The sequence below is a fragment of the Furipterus horrens genome, unplaced genomic scaffold (assembly GCF_987537825.1).
Source record: "Furipterus horrens unplaced genomic scaffold, mFurHor1.1.pri manual_scaffold_8, whole genome shotgun sequence".
Classification (NCBI taxonomy): Eukaryota; Metazoa; Chordata; class Mammalia; order Chiroptera; family Furipteridae; genus Furipterus; species Furipterus horrens.
Window position 1 is genome coordinate 53,643,058 of NW_028327178.1, and position 20,297 is coordinate 53,663,354.

A 20,297-nucleotide genomic window follows, 5' to 3' on the forward strand; every position below is an offset into this window, starting at 1 on the left:
ACAACTAAGAAGGAATTTACAACCACTTCAAAAATAAAATAAACAGAAAATCCATAAAATTGAAACTACATGGAAGTTCAACAAAGAAAGAAAGAAAGAAAGAAAGAAAGAAAGAAAGAAAGAAAGAAAGAAAGAAAAAAGAAAGAAAGAAAGAAAGAAAAACAAAGAAAGAGATTTAGCCTCTCTCGAGTCAATCCTGTGCATGATGTTTTACCATGTGTGAGCCAAAAACAGTCCTTGATCTCTAGTACTTGCATCTCTTCACCCTCAAGATGCCTGAGGAAGTGCACCATGGAGAGGAGGTGGAGACTTTTGCCTTCCAGGCAGAAATTGCCCAGCTCACGTCTCTCATCATTATCACCTTCTATTCTGACAAGGAAATTTTTCTTTAGGAGTTGATCAGTAATGCTTCTGATGACTTGAACAAAATATGCTATGAGAGCCTGACTGACCCTTCCAAGTTGAATAGTGGTAAAGAGCTGAAAATTGTCATCATCCCTAACCCCCAGGAATGCACCTTGACTCTGGTAGATACAGGCATTGGCATGACCAAAGATTATTTCGTAAATATTCTGGGAACCATTGCCAAGTCTGACACAAAAGCATTTATGGAGGCTTTTCAGTCTGGTGCAGGTATTTTCATAATTGGACAGTTTGGAATTGGTTTTTATTTTGCCTACCTGGTGGCAGAGAAAGTAGTAATGATTACAAAGCACAATGATGATGAGCAGTATGCTTGGGAGTCCTCTGCTGGGGGTTTCTTCACTGTGCAAGTTGACCATGGTGAACCCATTGGCTGGGGTACCAAAGTGATCCTTCACCACAAAGAAGATCAGAGTACTTAGAAGAGAAGCAGGACAAAGAAGTGGTGAAGAAGCACTCACAGTTTATAAGTTATCACATAACCCTTTATTTGGAGAAGGAACAAGAGAAAGAAATCAGTGATAATAAAGAAGAAGAGAAGAGGGAGAAAGAAGAGGAAGATTAAGATGATGAGGAGAAGCCCAATACTGAAGACATAGGCTCAGATGAGAAGGAGGATAAGAATAAGAAAACAAAGATCAAGGAGAAATACATCAATCATGAAGAACTGAACAAGACCAACCCCATTTAGACAAGAAACCCTGATGACATCACCCAGAAGGAACATGGAGAGTTCTATAAGAGCCTTACCAATGACTGGGAAGACCACTTGGCAGTTAAGCACTTCTCTGTAGAAGGTCAGTTGAAATTGAGGGCATTGCTATTTATTCCCTGTCAGGCTCCCTTTGACCTCTTTGAGAACAAGAACAACATCAAACTGTATGTCTGCCATGTGTTCATCATGGACAGCTGTGATGAGTTAATACCAGAGTATCTCAATTTCATCTGTAGTATGGTTGACTCTGAGGACCTGCCCCTGAACATCTCCCAAGAAATGCTGCAGCAGAGAAAAATCTTGAAGGTCATTCATAAAGATATTGTTAAGAAGTACCTTGAGCTTATCTCTGAGCTGGAAGAAGACAAGAACTATAAGAAATTCTATGAGACATTCTCTAAAAACCTAAACCTTGGAATCCATGAGGACTCAACTAATCAATGCCTTTCTGAGCTTCTACGTTATCACACTTCCCAGTCTGAAGATGAAATGACATCTTTCAGAATATATCTCTCGCATTTAGGAGACCCAGGAGTCCATCTATTACATCACTGGTGAGAGCAAAGAGCAAGCTGCCAACTCTGCTTTTGTGGAGCAAGTGTGGAAGTGGGGCTTTGAGATAGTATATATGATAGAGCCTATCGATGAGTACTGTGTACAGCAGCTCAAGGAGTTTGATGAGAAGAGGGTTGGGATCTACGGAGGATGAAGAGGAGAAGAAAATGGAAGAGAGCAAGGCCAAGTTTGAGAACCTCTGCAAACTCATGAAAGAGATCTTGGATAAGAAGGTTGAGAAGGTGACAATCTCCAATAGACTTGTGTCTTTGCCCTGCTGTATTGTAGCTAGCACCTATGGCTGGACAGCTAATATGGAGTGTATTATGAAAGCCCAGGCTCTTCTTGATAACTCTACAATAGGCTACATGATGGCCAAAAAGCACCTGGAGGTCAACCCAGACCACTCCATTGTGGAGACTATGGCAGAAGGTAGAAGCAGACAAAACTGACAAGGCTGTCAAGGACCTTGTGGTGTTGCTGCTTGAAACGGCACTGCTCTCTCCTGGCTTCTCACTTGAGAAGATCAACTCCAACCACATCTATTGCATAATCAAGCTAGGCCTAGGCATTGATGAAGATGAAGTGACAGCAGAAGAACCCAGTGCTACTGTTCCTGATGAGATCCACCCCCTTCGAGGGTGATGAGGATGCCTCTCTCATGGAAGATAGATTAGGAGTTTCTACTTGCAGACCTTGTGTTTGTCCTCTGTGTAATGTCTTCATGGCCCCTTCAGCAGCCCTAAGTGGCCCTAGCCTACCTGGTTTCCTCTGTTGTTTAGTGTTTTTTTTCCTCTCCTGTCTTTGCCTAAGGCAGATTACAGGGGCCTCAAGCCTTCCCTTCTCATAGTTGACATCAGGCTTGGATTTGTTGCATATTGTGTTTTTATATTTTGTTCTGAAATTAAAGTATGCAAAATAAAGAAGATGCAGTCTTATATAGAAATATATCGTCGGCAGCCGTCCGTCTCGAGAGACAATGGTGTAGCTTCTTAAGAGTCTATCTGCACCACCGAGAATGGCTGTGCAGTCCGACTCGGGAGTGACACGGTATCTGTCTCCTCCCGTGTTGAATCGACATCTTGCGATGACGCTGGAGTGTCCTCTCCAGTGAAGCTGAAGCTACAGAGCCTGGGCAGGGTGATATGGAGGGTCTGCTGTTGCCCATGCAGCAGAACCCCCCTCTCTTCGCAGCTGAAGGGTCCAAGGGAAAGACGGAGTCAATACAGCTTGGCTTCAGGTGCGCCGCAGGAGTTGCCGGTGTTGACTACAACGTCAAACCGCCTTAGGGACTCCGGCTCCGGATTTTCTGTTGGGGTTTACTCCCTTAGCCTTTCCCCTGAAGAGGTATGCCGCAAGGCAGCGGAGGTTTTTTGGAGTCAGAGTTTTCCTTCTCTGATGTGCCCTGACTGGAAGATCGAACCAGCGACACTTAGCTCGCAGGCCGACGCTCAATCCACTGAGCCAAACCAGCCAGGTAGAAATATATATATATATATTCAGCCAGAAAGGTAAGAGGGTTGGAGCCAAGATGGAAAGAATGAGGTGCAGTGCTGCAGCTATGGCTGCTGGAGCAGTGTTTGGTGGTGGCGGTTGGCAGCTAGCAGTGTGGTTAGCAGCGGCTGGGCTGGTGGCAATGGCAGCAGAACAGGGACAGTAGCTGTGGTGAAAAGCACAGTCACACATTTTAAACCTGGGAAGTGATCCCAGCTTCAAACCAGACCAATCCCAGCCCCAAACTAGACCGCACAGCTTGTGGTTCCAGCGCTGGGGAAAAATAGAGTCATATTGCTTCTGACTCTGAAAACCAGTGAGGGATTGGGGCAGAGGAAGAAACTACCAGTCTCAAAGTGGCAAATGAAGGGCAAGGAGCATTGTTCCCTCTTGGGCCCCTCCCCCACCTACAGTGCCACAACATGGTGAAATGGGTCACAAGCACTGACAAATACCTAAGACTCTGCACCTTACAACCTAATAGGTGCCACAGCTCTACGTAAGACACAGAGGCAAACACAGGAGGCTATCAAGTTTAGGAGACAGGGAAGTACAGCCCAACATTGGGGGCAAATTAAGGTTACACTGGGAGAGCTACGTGACAAAGAGATAGCCTACCTAATAGACAATAAGATACCAACTTAACAGATGCAGAGCTCAAAATACTGGTGATAAAGAAGCTCACAGACTTGGCAGAAAATATTAAGCATGACAAGGTAGAAATGAAGGCTATACTAAGTGAAATGAATAAAAATCCACATGAAACTAGTGGTGAAGGAAAGGAAATTAGGATTCAAATCAACAAATTAGAACATAAGGAAGAAATAAAAGGTCAATGAGTATAGAAGGAGGAAACAAAAATTTTTTAAAATAAGGAGAGGCTTGGAAGCCTCTGGAATACCTTCAACATACCAACATCTGAATCACAGAGGTGCCAGAGGGATAAGAGGAAAAGCAAGAAATTAAAAAATTATACCAAAAAATAATGAAGGAAAATTTGCCTAATTTGGGAAACAAAATGGAAATATAGGTCCAGAAACCGCAGAAAGTCCAAACAAACTAGACCCGGGGAGGACCACACCAAGAACATCATTATTTAGTCTATGTAAATCTTTTGTTTTGATGTGTGTTTCTTGTAGACAGCAAATACGTGGGTCCTGTTTTCTTATCCATTCCGTTACCCTATGTCTTTTAATTGGAGCTTTTAATCCATTTACATTTAAGGTTATTATTGACATGTATTTATTCATTTCCCTTTGTACCTCTGTTCCTCTCCTCTTTTTTTTTTTTCTTTTTCTTAAAACATTCCCTTCAGCATCTCTTGCAATGCTGGTTTGGTGGAGATGTATTCTTTTAGTTTTCCTTTGTCTGGGAAACTCCTTATTTCACCTTCCAATTTGAATGAGAGCCTTGCTGAGTAGAGTATTCTTGATTGTAGGCCTTTGTTTTTCATTGCTTGAAATATTTTTGACCATTCCCTTCTGGATTGTAGTGTTTCTGTTGAGAAATCGGTTGATAGCCTTATCAAAGCTCCCTTGTTTGTTATTTGCTGTTTTTCTCTTGCAGCTTTTAGGATTCTCTCTTTGTCTTTGAATGTGGCCATTTTAATTATGATGTCCTTGGAGTGGGTTTTTGGGGGTTCCTCTTCATTGGGACTCTGTGCTTCTTGCACTTGCATAACTTTTTCTCTCATCAGATTGGGAAAATGTTCTGTCCATACTTCTCCTATCAGCTTTTCTATTCCACACTCCTCTTCTCCCTCTCTTATTCCGATGATCCTGATATTATTTCTTCTCATGCTATCTTGTAATTCCCTTACATCTTGTTCATATTTTCTGAATCTTTTTTCATTTTGTTGTATTGTCTGAGAATTTTTTTCTACATTGTCCTCTAACTCACTGATCTGATTCTTTGCTTTGTTTAGTCTGCTTTTGATTGACTCTACTGTGTTTTTCAGTTCAGAGATTGAATTTTTCATTTCTTCCTGGTTCTTGTTAATAGTTTCTATGTCCTTTTTTATGCTGGTGTAGTTCTCTGTAAGTTCTCTGTAATTTTCTTGGAGCTGTTAGTAACTAATTTGGAGGTTGTCATAGTTGTTTTTAAGGTTGTCAAATATATTGAGCTTCTTCACCACCATTGTTTTGAATTCCATGTCAGACATTTGGGCTATGTCTATTCCATCTACCTCTCTTTCTGGAAATTCCTCTTTTCTTTTCATTAAGAGGTTGTTTCTGCATCTTACCATGTTGGATTCTTCTTGTTTGTTTTTGTTTTTTGGATTTGTCTGCTTTGACTTCCCACCTTTGTGGTATGAGATTCTTTATAGGAGATCTGGGGGTTTCAGTGGTGCAGTCTCTTTGATCTCCTGAGCCTGATGTTTTTGGGGTACCCTTTATGTCGTTTGTTTATGCTGTCTGGTTATTTCAGATGTTCTTTGGCAGGATCTTCCCTCTGACTAGTTGATTGAGAGTCGCTCTATTCACTTTGTCTTGAGTTCTTTTGTGTAGATGCTGTAAAAAACATAAACACACAGCCCAGGCAGGAAACCCACACCCTTAAAAATATCCCCCACCCTCTATCCTGCTATCGTCAGCCAATGAGCCAGTATTAATATAAATGTAGAGAGAATGAAGCTTTTATACTATAGAAAGAATAGATCAGAGTTGTTTTTAAGGAGGAAAAATATGATTTTTGAGAGAGGGGATGATAGATTAATAATAGTAGCAAGTAGTGTTGAGACTATGCAAGACAGTAAGTTATATTTACATTGTATGTTAATAATAATAAAAGAAAAGGAGGGAAGAATGCAGATATAGTAAGAAAGTGGGATTGTATAGTATTAGATTTATATAGTAGTTATATTCTATTTATTTAGTGTGAAAGGGAGGCTAAACTAGACAGACAAACAAATAAATAAAAATTAAAGAGGAAGGATGAGAAGGAGAGATGGTATGAAACAAATTAAAGAGTTTTTTAAGAAAGAAATTTTTTTTAAAACTGAAAATTAAAATTAAATTTAAAATTAAATATAAGAAATTTAAAAATATCAAAATAAAATAAAATACAAATAAAAAAACTAAAATAGAAATAAAAATTTAAAAATTATATAAAAGGAAATTTTTTACTCAGTTCAGCCTTTGTGTGTCATCATCTTTTTCTGGATCCACAGCTGGTCTAATGAGGCATACCAGAGGTTCCTGTTCCTTATAGCAGTGGTGTGCACCCACGGTGGCCTGCGCATTCCTTTGGCACCTGTTGGAGCTGGCTGGGGCGCTTTTGCGCGAAGGCCCGTACATGCACAAGGCTGCCTGAGCACTAGCCTCAGGCCTGTTGAGCTGGGCTCTGGGAGTTGGTCTCTTACCTCTTGGGGCGGGGCCCCGGACAATTGTGCACAGTGGAAGTGAGTGTCTGTGAGTCGCTGCCACCCGCCATTCCTGCACCCGCTTGGGTGGGCATGAGCAGAGCCCAAGCAAGTGGTCTGCGCTCCAGCCTGGCGCCCACTGGAACTGGCCAGGGGTGTCTGCACACAGTCTCCTGCATGCCCAGCGGGCTCTCCCTGTGCTCGTTGGGGCATTAATCTTATGTCTGTTGGGGTGTGTCCAAGGGGCACCTGGACGCGTGGCCCCACGCACCTGGGCCAGTGAATGAGGGCACTTCCCTATGCATGCCCACACAACCCAAGGGGAGGGTTGGGGAGTGGGCGAGCACACTTCTGCACCTGTGCTCCTCAAGAATGTCCTATCATCCCCAACCTTTCCTCCCCTCTTTGCAGTTCACAAGAGAAAAATATCAAGGAAAATTACGTTCTCATATGCACAGTAGTACGCTGTTTCTTGTCTTTCAGCGCCAATGCCACCTGGTCGAGTCCTGTCTCTGCCAGCGGGCAGAGATCCACTCTCCTCCTGATTCCTCTCTGGGGAAGCCTGTGGTCACCAAAAAGCCTTTGTGTACTTTCAGCTGAAGCTTGGGTAGCCAACCCAGTCAGAAATCCTGTCTCTTCCCTTTTTCCTCCGCTATCCTCACTAAACAGGTTGTTCCCAGATGGTTTTCTCTAATCCAGCAGTGCCAAGGCTTGAGTCCTGCCAGTGTCCAGCTGCTCACTGAGATGTTCTGTATGCAATTAGTCCAAACTATAGACGGGTCTCGGGAGCCAGAAAGCGCATCCTCCCCTCACTCCTCCACCATCTTCTTAATCCAATTCTTAATCTTCTCTTACTGGGAACATGGCAATTTGCTATCTACATTACTATTGGACCTTTATAATGTAAATGAGATAAACCCCAGTATTCTCAGTATGGCATACAAGGCCCCTTATGAATAGGTCTCTATATTTCAATTTGTTTCATTACCAGTTTTTAGATCGCATTTTGCTCCAAAAATTTCAAACTGTAATGCCTACATAAACTTTTATGCCTCTGTGCCTTTGTTTATGCTGTTCTTTATTTGTGACTTGTTCTTCTCCACCATATTTGTGGAGCTCCTACACATACTTCAAGACTCAGGTTAGGCATTACCTTTCCTGACCAATTTATTCAGAGTTTAGTACCATTAATATCTGTTCCCTTTGCCCATGTCTATAGCTAAATTTGATTACCACACTTTATTGATATTTCTCTTTAATCTTTTGCATGTTCCCAAGTATTTGCATACCTAGCATATTATAGATATAGCACCTATGCTTATATAAATCTCATTTAGACACTAGATTAATGTTAAATTTTTCAAATTCCCCTAATTTTGAGATAAGGATAATAGAATGTGTATGCATTAAACTGCCACAATTTTCTCTGGCAAATTAAAGACATCATCAAATGAAATGTTATAAATGTAGAAAATGCAAACACCTGTTGTACTTCTATTTTGAAAATATATTGTGAGCCTCCATCTGATACATCTGATTAGATTTACCTTACACAGTACCTAGAAGGCAACACATGTTCATGAATGTTTGTGGCTGAGTCAGTAAAACTATTCTCATGAACAATTTTTTGTATTCCTCTGTTTGATACAAATAGTAAAAAATTAGTGCCATGATCATATTAAGTAGATATATTTATGGGGAGTGTGTGCATTGTTGTCATTTCTGAGCTGAGAAACATTTTTCCAAAGGGGCGGATTTTTCAGTATACTGTATGACTCATTGCGGAATTACTGATGACTACTAAAATACCTAGACCCTTCCCAATGAGGCTTTCTTAAACTTGAGCATTTTCCACAAGACAGTTCCATATAGTATCTGCACATCTCAGATTTAGCCCCAACTACAACTGCCTCTGACCAAGAACCACTGACTCTTAATATAATCAGCAAATTCTATATGTTCATGTATATGGGAGAGTTTCTCCACTCTCTTCCTTCTTTCATTACACTTGAGATGCTTTGCTTCAATTGAGTACATTACAAGGGTGTGAATGTTTCAGATGCTGAATAAATTAAAAATATATGTGATTCTTTAACCAGGTTGTGGGTAACTCCCAGGAAGGTCAAATATGGAGGAAAGGAAGTAATTTAATAATCAATTAGACTTCTGGAACATAGCTGAATCCCTTGTGTGCAGTATGTTATTTTTTTATACAAACTCATGGCCTTACTGGTATAATTGCTAGACATTTACTCTGAGAAATATTTATTTGTTCAAAGTTTCTCATTATAAACAGGAAGGCAGAGGTTTAAAGAGCTTTTCTTTATACTTTTTTCTTCATGAGTAATTAATTAGAAGCTTTCAAGATTACCATAAAGATTTTTAGGAAGATGACACAGATGGCATTCATTAGTATTTATGCTTTGAGATTTGATCATTTACTACAGCAGAAAACTAGGAAACTGGGCAGTTGGCCAAGTCATCCATACCATTCACAAGAAAACATTGTCTAATGAGAACAAGGAAAACATTATTTTTCCTGACAAATACAAACAACAAGCATAGGATCTCAAAAAAATAAAATAAAAATTAATAAAAAAATAAAACAAAAACCCTACACATTAGATGCAGATCTCAAAAAAGGAAAAAAATCCAGAAGAGACGGTGAAGGTACCAAGAGAGTTTCTGCATGTGCTACCTATTATTGGGCTGATCCTTAGCCAAACCCAAAACAGGGAGGGAAAATTAAACTTTCAATCAGTTAATTATGACCTTATTTTTCAGAAAGTCAGTCTTTTGAGTAAAAGGGTTCTGAGAGTATCCCCTTTTCTTGGTCCCTTAAGGATAGCATGGTGCTTCAGCAACCAAATTATTTTCCTCTAAGCCAAGCTTTGGAACAATTAATAGAGAAAGGATTGTTGTGAGGCTGTTATTGCTCCCACTTTTTCTCTGCTTGTTTGGGAGACATTTAAGTGTTCATGATCCAGAAATATCATCCAGGCATTTTTTATTATAAAAATAAAGCACGGTACAATGTTAAAAAGAAAATTCATATATCCGTTTCAAAGAATTAAGGTAACATTTGGCAGTGGTGCAACTTTCTGAAAGTAGTCATTGTACCTCTGCCCAATGCTCCTGACACAGTCAGTGGGCTATAGTTTAGAAATATTGAAAGGCTAATGTGCCAAATACCATCATAATACTGCACTTGATCTGCCTTTTGGGCCTGGTAGGAGACTTGTTCTTGTCAGGAGTGACCCAGAAATTAGAAGACCTTTTTTCAGACCCTCTCCCATTCCATAGGACAGCCAGGCTTAAAGCCTATGTTGCATTTCCTCAACTTCAACTCCATTGCTGCTACATAGTCATGGGGCTACTAGAAGCCACAGACTAAAAGGTCAGGACCTTGCAGTTAATAAATACTGTATTGACAAGAAGTGAAAAGTTGGAGGGCATTAGTTTCCTATGACAGGTAACAAATTGCCACAATCAGTGTGCTTAAAACAACAGAAGTTTATTCTCTCACAATTCTGGAGTCCAAAACCAAGGTGTTGCCAGAACAGTGCTTTCTCCAGAGGTGCTATGAGAGAGTGAATTGCTCTCCTCATCCAGCTTTAGGTGGCACCTAGAATTTCTTAATTTGTGGTTGCATCACTCCATCTCTTTCTCCATGGTCACGTTGCTTCCTCCTCTTCTATTTGTGTGGAGTCTCTCTCTTTCTCTCCCTTACAAGGACACTTGTGATTGAAATTGGGTCTCTCTGGATAATCCAGGATAACCTCCCTATGTCAAGGTCTTTAACTTGAAACTTTTTCCTGGTAGGTAATATTTACTGGTTCCAGGAATTAGGACCTGATGTCTTTTGGGTGGCCATTATTCAGATGACTACAGAGGGTAAGAAGAGAGTCTTCTTAATTTAATATTCTCTCATTATATTTATGTCTTAGTCTACTCAGGTTGTCTAAACAAAATTCCATAAACTGGGCAGTTTAAACAACAAAAATTGATTTTCTCCAAGTTCTAGAGTCTGGAAGTTCAAGATGAAAGTGTCAGCATAGTCAGTTTCTGGCAAAGTCTCTCTTCCTGTCTTGCAGATGGCCACCTCCCCATTTTGTATTCATATGGCCTCATCTTTGCGTGTGATAGAAAAGAGAGAGAGAGAGAGAGAGAGCAAGGTCTCTGGTGTCTTATTATAAGGGTTCTAACCCAAATATAACCTAATGACCTCATCTAATCATAATTATTGTCCCCTATAGATCCCATCTCCAAATACCATCTCACTGGGCTTCAACATATGGATTTTGGAGGGACACAAACATTCAGTCCAAAAACCTAACTTTGTTATCAAATTTGGGCTAAATTGTATAGCTACGAACTCCAAGAAGAAAATAATCCAGGACCCTAGTGTCATCCTAGAGTCTCTGAGTGCCTTTCCATCAAAGATAAAACTAGCTGAGTGAAGATCACTATGCTATTCTCTTTCCAGAGTGAAGATGGTATATCAAGTTTTCTGGCACTTGGATTGAGTTAGAACAGTGGTTCTCAACCTGTGGGTTGTGACCCCTTTGGGGATTGAACGACCCTTTCACAGGGGTTGCCTAAGACCATCGGAAAACACATATATAATTACATATTGTTTTTGTTATTAATCACTATGCTTTAATTATGTTCAATTTGTAACAATGAAAATACATCCTGCATATCAGATATTTACATTATGATTCATAACTAGCAAAATTACAGTTATGAAGTAGCAATGAAAATAATTTTATAGTTGGGGGTCACCACAACATGAAGAACTGTATTAAAGGGTCGCAGCATTAGGAAGGTTGAGAACCACTGAGTTAGAATAAACACTTTGCAGGGGAAAATCTTATGTCATTAAATATTTTTGCCTCAAACCTGCTAGTACCTCATTCTCTTTAGTTAATGATACACTGTAATGAAAAAATACAAATATTTTTAAATAACCTTTTTTATAACATCTAGATCACAGTAATTCCTGAGACCCAGAGGTTTATAACTTGCATGAGAATTTCAGACCATATGTTATACATTTTTCCTTGTAATTTTACATTCTGGATATACATCTGGGCCTAATCTGAAAACACCATGTAATCATTCTGCAGTGCAATAAATTTTATGACAAAATGAAGAATAAAAAACTATAATCTAACATTAAAGCATATAAATAGTTTCACCACTAACTCTTAGATCAATAATGCAGCCACTGTATCCCAATTCCCTCCATGTTTTCTTTTTTTTTTTTTCTCACTTGAGGACATTTTTTCATTGCTTTGAGAGAGAGAGAGAGAGAGAGAGAGAGAGAGAGAGAGAGAGAAATATCGATTTGTTGTCTCCCATATGTTCCCCCACCAAGCGATCAAATCTGCAGCCTCCTCCATGTTTTCTTAAGAAGGAAATACATAAATATCAACACTTCTTACACTTTTCTATGGTCTGTGAAAAGAAGAGGAAATCAAAAATATTTACACTGGGAAGCACCCATGAAGATTATTACAGAGCACGTATTAAAACATCCTAAATGTGAGAGAGATAAAGACAGAGAGAGAAAGAGAGGTATGTTGAAAGGCTTGGAACAAATCAAAAAGACCATCTCTGGAGCCAGCTGGCTCTGCAGTTAAACATTTAAACAGTTTGCAAAATGTGCTTTATGCTATTTGTGGAGAAATTTTTTTCAAAGATATGGCCCAGTTCTTTTTGTGATCATTTGGACCATCTTCTGTTTCTAAGGAAATAAAAGCAAGGCACAATTTCAAAATAAGTAATAAACAACAAAGACTAAAATCACTAGAGCTCTTTGTTTTCTCTGAGAGGTGAACTGTACTTTAAAATATTCCACACTTTGCTTGAGATAAACACACCATCAAACAATCTCCTTCCCTTTCATATAAATTGGATGTTTATTGCTGAGATTTTTGAAGATGGAATCTTATTTTTAGATGTATATTTTTCTTTCTTTCTCCAAAAGGGAAAAATATTATGATGAGTATTAGGGGAAAAATAATAGATAGGTCTAACATTTATAATACTGTAGTTTTTAGACAAATAGCTAAACTGTTAGAATACACAGCAAGTATAAGCTTTTTTTTTTTTTTTTTTTTTTTAAGAATAACCACATGGGAACTGCTGCTGTGATATCTGTATAATGACCATAAGTGGTCTTTTAAAGACTTAGTAAAGGAAATATTTTGATATGACATATTTATAAATAAGCTTACATATAATTAGCTTGATTGATAGGAATACATTTGCATTAAGTGTAGCTCACAGCCTAAGAATGGGTTGCACTCCCATCATTCTTTCTTAACTTGTTGACCATGAAGACCCTTCCCCAGGAAACCACATCATAGGTAGATTACCTGGCCCTGCCCACAGAAACCAATTTTCCCCAAATTGCTGCTGAAATGGTCCTGACCAGGGCAGTGGCTTCTTCAGCTGTGGCTTCAGCAATGGGAAGGCAGCAGAAGTCTATTTGCACTGGCTGATGGTTCATAAATCAAAGGTTTGTGAACTGAGAACTGCCTATCCAGGCTGCTTCTTTGCTGACATGCATATTCTTTAGTTGTAAAAATTCCTAAAGTTTTTATAAACACTAGATTGTCTCAGAATAATGAGATGGGTAAGAAAACAGTGTCTCAATAGGGCCAGTATCTTACTACTTTTCAAAATACCTTTTTAAAGTTTCAATTTATTTTATTTTTATTTCATTACTTAAAAGTGAAAAACAGTTGTATCCTCAAAATAGCAACTATTAAAAAGTTCATAAGCCAAATTGTATCTGAAAAATAAATTGGCCTTTATAACCATGGAAATGCAGAGATCTTTACATGGACAAATCTTCTTGAAGTGAAAAAGTACTAGCTAATCCCATTGCAAATTATAAAAAACATTTTAAAGGCAAAAATTTACATCAGATTATATGTAAATTGGCACCAGATCCCTGTTGTCAGCCTGCTTGTGCTGCAGTTTTATGATTACTATTGCCTGTATAATCAGTTTGTATTTACTCTATTCCACTCTTTAGTGAAAACACAGTTTACTGCATAAATCACAAAATCATCTTATCTTTCTCAGTGAGGCATTAATAATGCATCCTGACATTCTGTTTATAAATGCAAGCACATTTACAAAGTTCACATTAACCAGTGTGGTACCCACAGGGCCTGGTGCCCTTCTGTAGCCATCAGAGGTGAGACAGGTGGCACATTCTCTGCCTTGGCCAATCGCCTCCCTCACCAGGGATCACAGCCTTCGGCATTCCAGGGTTCCATTTGGACACTGAAGGTTCTAACTTTGGCTCTAACCAATTTACCTCTTTCAAAGAAAAGAAAATTATTTTAAGGATTATTCCCAGAATTTGATTGATTATGTTACAACCATGGAAAGCCAGGGCCAACATTTACTAAAAGACATTTACTAAAAGTTAAGACATTCTTCTGTTTAAGCTCAACTGAGGTATATTTAAGAAAACTAATGCTCTCATTTATATCTGCACCTCTTGATCTTGTCACAGACAAAACCCCCACCTTGTCATAGAACTTATGGGAGCACATCTTTAATTTACTCCTACCCTCTTTCTTATCCTTTCTTTATTCACTATTACAATATTTAATCCTGCACATTATCCTTCCCCTCACTCCACCTTTCCCTTTTTCCCCCTCCCTCTTCTTCTCCTCCTGTTCCTTCTTCTTTCCCTTCTTGCTCTCCTTCTCTCTCTGTCTCTGTCTCTCTGTCTCTCTACCCCCTCCCCTTCTCTCTCTCTTTCTTCAGCTATCCTGCTCTAATAAAGGGCTTTAAAGTCAGATAGGCCTGGATGTGATGTCAGCTTCATCATTTACAAGATGACTTCCAGAAACTCTATCAGTAAACCCAGAAATAATATTCTGATTAAATAAAATTGCATATTTGAAAGTACAAAAACATAGCTCAGCCTGGAACATAAAATGCAACTACTTATTCTTCTCTCTTCCTCTGTGTCTAATATTTCCCTTACATTTGACTGTGCAATTTGACTTGATCTGAGAAGTTTAATACCAGTTCTGGTTAATATTTAGCAACATCATCTCTAATTTTCTGATTTGTATAAGAATTGCTATCTTCCACATTAGTCCAGAAATCAATGTGTGATGAGAACATCATAGAAAAAATTAATAAAGTCATATTCCTACATTTGCTTTAGAGACTGCCCTGCCCCTGTATTAAAGCGGGGCATGAATCTCCAAAGTCCCCACAGCCCATGGCCTTGGGGATGGGGGAAAGAAATAGTGCAGCTTTTAAGGAATTTGCATATCTGTGGCTGGTAGCTAGTTTCTTAGTTATGCAGATAGTTGTGGCCACTGCCTGGGACCAGGGAGATAGGAGAAACTTCGACCATAGAGTGGCAATGAAGAGCTCATGGGGCCTGAGCAAAAGTTCTACAGGTGGCCACAACTGGCCACCAAACCCACTGTACCACAAGCGACAGTTAGGATTTAAACAAAAGGCAGCAGCCATTTTTGGGCTGGGCCATGTGGTTTGAAAGACTACAGAGGGACCCCACCAGCCATCTATGAAGTCAGATGTGTAAGGAGGTGCCACACATTTCTGAATAAGAGCATGGAGATCACTGTGACATGGGTGAGACCTCTCCCAACCAAGTACGGATGAATGGGAGCTACCAGGAACACTGAACTGTGACTGGGAAATACTGAGCCACAGATTTCTATTTTCCTAGAGGGATACACTACCTCTGACTTATCTATTCTGAAACTGGCCTGACTTGGCAAAAGGGAGGCAGGACTGTGTGCCTGTGGATATTTTAAAGGGTGAGGGACTTAATGGCAGTATTCAGCCATTAATCTAAATCTGTATAACCTTTAAATGAACAATTCCTTTCCTTTTCACCAAACTCTGGTATTGGAAGTTTTGCTTTTTGGCAGTGGGCATCGAGCCCTTCATAACTGAACATCCTAGGATCCTGTTTTGTTTCACCCTCATCAATGCCCAGACTAGCTGTATTTAATTTTACCTCGCAAATGCCTTTAAAAAGCCAGATGAATAAGAAATCCATGTGGTTTTGCACATTTAGTTAAGTGTCATCATAAATTAATGTACATTAAATAATCTAGTTAGGTGTGAATTTTCACCATATTTCTTGGGACTTGAATAAACTTCACATTAGCAATGTCATTAGTTTTTATGTAGAATTATCTGGATGTACTCATTATGAAAAGCATGAAAATGCTTTTTATTACCACTAAGATAACATAAGTAAAATGGGATGTGCACTTAACTTGCAAAAGAAGAAACTTCTCTTTCAGTGGTCTTGCTTAGCTATCAATAAGTGTGCATTTCCTCTAATTTATAGAATCGTAATATTGGGAAAAAACCTAGAAGTCATTCTTTCTCCCATCTACCAACTGAAAGCAGAAATTCATCTAGGTCCCCTCCCAATATGCCCAAGTGGAAATATTTAAGAAGAGAGATATTTAGTTTTCTTGCTTTGTTTCATTTCTCCATATGATTAAATACCAACATGATAAAAAGTAAATCCAAGATAATCTCAAAAAGTAGTGAGTTGGATATAAAACTGGCAATAAGTTTCATCATGAGTAAGTTTAAGTTTTAGGAGTAAAATTATCTGATAGAGTTATATTATGAAATGTATTTGGCTTCTATTTTATTGACAGCATATGTTAAACAGTGTGGGGGAAATAAGGCTAATAATATGTGGTTCATTCCTCAAGGAGTTTATAATCCAGTAGAGGCTATACACATAAATTATTTACCAAAAAATTATTGTAAGTTAAAGAATATAATATCAGAAAAGTACAGATAATATATCTTATGTGTTAAAGCAGATAAAAATACTTCCTACTGAAGAAATGGATTCAAATTGCTAAGAAAAGTGAAAAAGTATTGAAGGCATGTGTTCCCTAAATACATTGATTTAATAATTGTAACATATCAAAATTTTAAAAATGTAGTGAAACATCAAAATCTATTATAGACTATACATGTACTACGTGCCAAATACATCTTTATTTCATGAATCCACGAGGAGAAACATAGGAAATAAAAGACATTGTGCTAAGCATACATCTTTAAGTGAAAGATTATATAATCCTGAGATGCTAAAATAGCAACTTAAACAATCATAGAGATAGCCAGATTTTCATGAGGAAAGATTTAAAAGTATTAGAATCATCTGGAGCTGATCCTATAACTTACTTATTCTTCTCAAGCAGAAGAGATGTATAGAGTACAATTTTTTTTTCATATCTCTTGCAGACATAATATATAGAATAATCTGAATGGTATTTATAGAAGAATATGTAATGATTGTATTCAGACATGCAAGTCAATTCAGTTTAGAAACCCCAAGGGCAGTGGTGCTTTATTTCCTAGAAAAACAGGAATAACAATAGAGAGAAGCATTTAATGAGATGAAAAACCTCTCTGTGTTTAAATACAATAAATGCAAAAGTACATTTTAGGTTTAGGTTTGAATATTCAAAAACTGGGGTAATCTTCAGAAAAAGTTATATCTTCATGCCAATTTTTCTACATCCTTGTTAACTTTTATCTGACAAACTGAATATATTTTTATATTCCCAGGCAGAAATATTATTAATGAGAGGTTCTTCTTAGTCATATGTGTGTCACTGTCATTTATAAAGATTTCTCTTTCCTTGCAGATACTTATGCTTATTTATTTGGAACCCTAAATCAGACACCAGCAGATTAAAAAAAAAGACATTTCAGCCAATTAAGGATAAGTTATTCATGGAGGACTCAGAAAAAGAAAAAAAAAGTTTATTCACCCATTCAACAAAGTATTTTTTTTAAGTGTTTTCCATGTGCCAAGCACTTCAAGTTGATGTGAGCTGTCTCAGAGCTCATGGAGATCTCACATGGACTCAGAGGGTTAATTCCAGCTCATTGTGTATCTACAAACTTTTTGGGTGAACCAGGATAGGACACTTCACACTTGGGGAGCTCAGGTTCCTCGTGTATAAAATAAAGAAGCTCTCAGCTCTAACTCTGTATGGTCTTTTACTCTGAATAGTACAATTAAAAATGCTCCATGTAGGTAAAGATGATATAAGTAGTAAGGAACATTTTCCCATCTAAGGGGATGAATTTCCACAAACCCACTCACATTCTCTTACAAACCTCTTCAGAGATAATAAAAGTAGGTGATCTATTATTGTCTAACAATCCAATGTGTATGGATTAATCTAGCTTTGAGATTATTTATCTTAAATTCTAAGCAACTAATTTATAGATTAAATCTACCATAGAATTACTTTCATGGACAAAAAAATAAATTGAATGTAATATTTAATATATAAAACAATTTAACAGCTCAAATATTGGAAATGTTTAAATCACATCATCATTATCAAAAATATTATATACTTCATTATCTCCCTCCCCCGACCCTCTGGTCTCTTTCAGTATGTTCCATGTTTCCATGCCTGTGGTTCTCTTTTGCTCGTTAGTTTATTTTGTTTGTTAGATTCCTCTTATAGGTGACATCTTGGTGGAAAGAAGGGGAAGGGACTAGACAAAGAATATATATCAATGACTCATGGACATAGACAAAAATGTGGGAATTGACAGTGGGAGCAGGGGATGGGATGGACAGAGGAGGGCAAAGGGGGAAAAATTGGGACAACTGTGATAAAATAATAAAAATGATTAAAATAAAAAATATGATATACTCATAGATTTACATTTGTTTGTTCAGTCCCTTGGTCTCAACAGCTTAAACACTATCAACATGTAATACAGACTTAATATATACAATATTTTTCATACTATAAGATGCACCTAGGCTTAGAGGAGTAAAACAAGAAAAAAGATATTCTGAACAAAATGGTGTACTAAAATATTAAATAAAATATAACAGAATAATATTTCAACATGTAAAGTGAATAGCAGTCAACAGCAGTATTAAGAACCAGCGTCACTGTCATTAACAAATGAGGAGAGACTTTAAGGTTCAAGCACTCTTCTAGTTTTCTGGGAACCCCAAGAACTCATCATCGCTAGTGTCAGAATTTATGAAGCTCAGTTGCTCACAATCACTGATATCACTTTCTTCACTATCTTCATACTGACCAAACACCCTGAGATTCATCAGTAAACTGGGACATTTAAGCATCCCCATGGATTTCATGTGGGCCCACTGCTTCCTCTTCTAACAGTTGTCACCACCACTGACAGGTCGGGTAATACACATCACGGTTTTTGATGCAATATTTCCTCCACAAGACACACAGACATTTCCCCCCACTTTGGGGGCAAAAAAGTGCATCTTATGGAACAAAAAATATGGTATATTATTTGTTGATTGAATGTTTTTAAATGTAGATATAAAACATGATTATATCTATATGTACTGTAATTAATTGCCAATTAACATAAGTAAACTGATAAATCCAAATTATGGGGTGTGGATGATAATTCAAAGTAAAGAATTGGATGTTGAAAGAGTATCCTCTCCTTACAATCTAAACAGAAAGAAGTTTCCTGAAGGAGACAATATTATGGGACCTGTTTCAGAAAGGAAAGTAGGAGCTAAGAAAAATATTTTAACAGTTATTAACTGTAGAGTTTTTCAAGACAAAGAGAAGTAAAAAACTCACAGAGGAGGGACTAAAATTAACATGTTTCCTATCTCTTCATTCTCCCTGACAATAAAATTCTGATGGGTTTATTTTATATCTTTAGTACTTACCATGTGCTTAGCGGATTATATAGGACTAAATACATATATCATTAAAGGGTGGATGGACAAATGAATGAGTGAATAATGAGAGATGTATTCAATCAAATAAACTATTTCCAAGAGCAAGTCAGTAGTCCCAGAATCTGAATACTTCAGCCACCCACAGTTACTGGATTACACCTACATATAATATAAGTTGTTTTACTATTCCAGTTCATCTCACATTGTGGATATAAAACCAATCCAGAGTAAACTTGACATCATCTTCCTTGTTTCATAGGATTTAGGAAGTTGTGAATTATGAGCCAAGACCAGCCATTTATATGGAAAAGCACCTTGGGTAGGCCCATAAGCTGATTAGAGCAGTCTCTGGAGATCTCAATGAGGGTCAAACAGAGTTAGCTGGGTTGATGAAGTCTCATAAAGAGCACCGGCCTGCCAGATTTGTGTGGGGAGAACCCAGAAAAAAGACAATGGCCTCTACTTGCCCCAGTGCCAGACACGTCAATGTCTCCCTGTGTTTTCTCACTGGTGCTCCTCGAGCTGCCACCGCAGTGCCAGATCCCAGAGGGAGTGAGTCTGAGCAGTTGAGAACATGTGTGAGTTCTTTAAGAGAAACTGCTTGGGACTCCTGAAGTTTTTTCCACCAATTCAATCCCTGTTAGCACTTGCAGTCAGAAGTTGTGGGGATTTATCTTCCTGGCACTGGAGCCCTGGGCTAGGGGGCCTGGTGTAAGGCTAAAACTCCTCACTCCTGAGATATCCCTCCCAAATTTTTATCCACCACACCTGGGTGTGGGACCAGCTCATTTCACTTCTGTGCCCCTACTACTCATCTCAATGGATGTAATTTCTTTAATTCTGTAGTTGTCAGACTTCCATTCAACTCAATTTCCAACAGTTCCAGCTGATGGTTTTTCTATATTTTAGTTGTAATTTTGGTGTGGTTGTGTGAAGTGGTGACTCATGTCTGCCTATGCTGCCATCTTTAGCACCTTTATTTATAGTCA

At 38.3% G+C, this 20,297-nt stretch overlaps 1 pseudogene; it reads left to right on the top strand.

Moving 5' to 3' along the window:
• The first annotated feature begins 272 nt into the window (after window positions 1–272).
• Window positions 273–6,499, top strand: LOC150002915 (heat shock protein HSP 90-beta pseudogene; annotated as a pseudogene).
• Window positions 6,500–20,297: the final 13,798 nt, after the last annotated feature.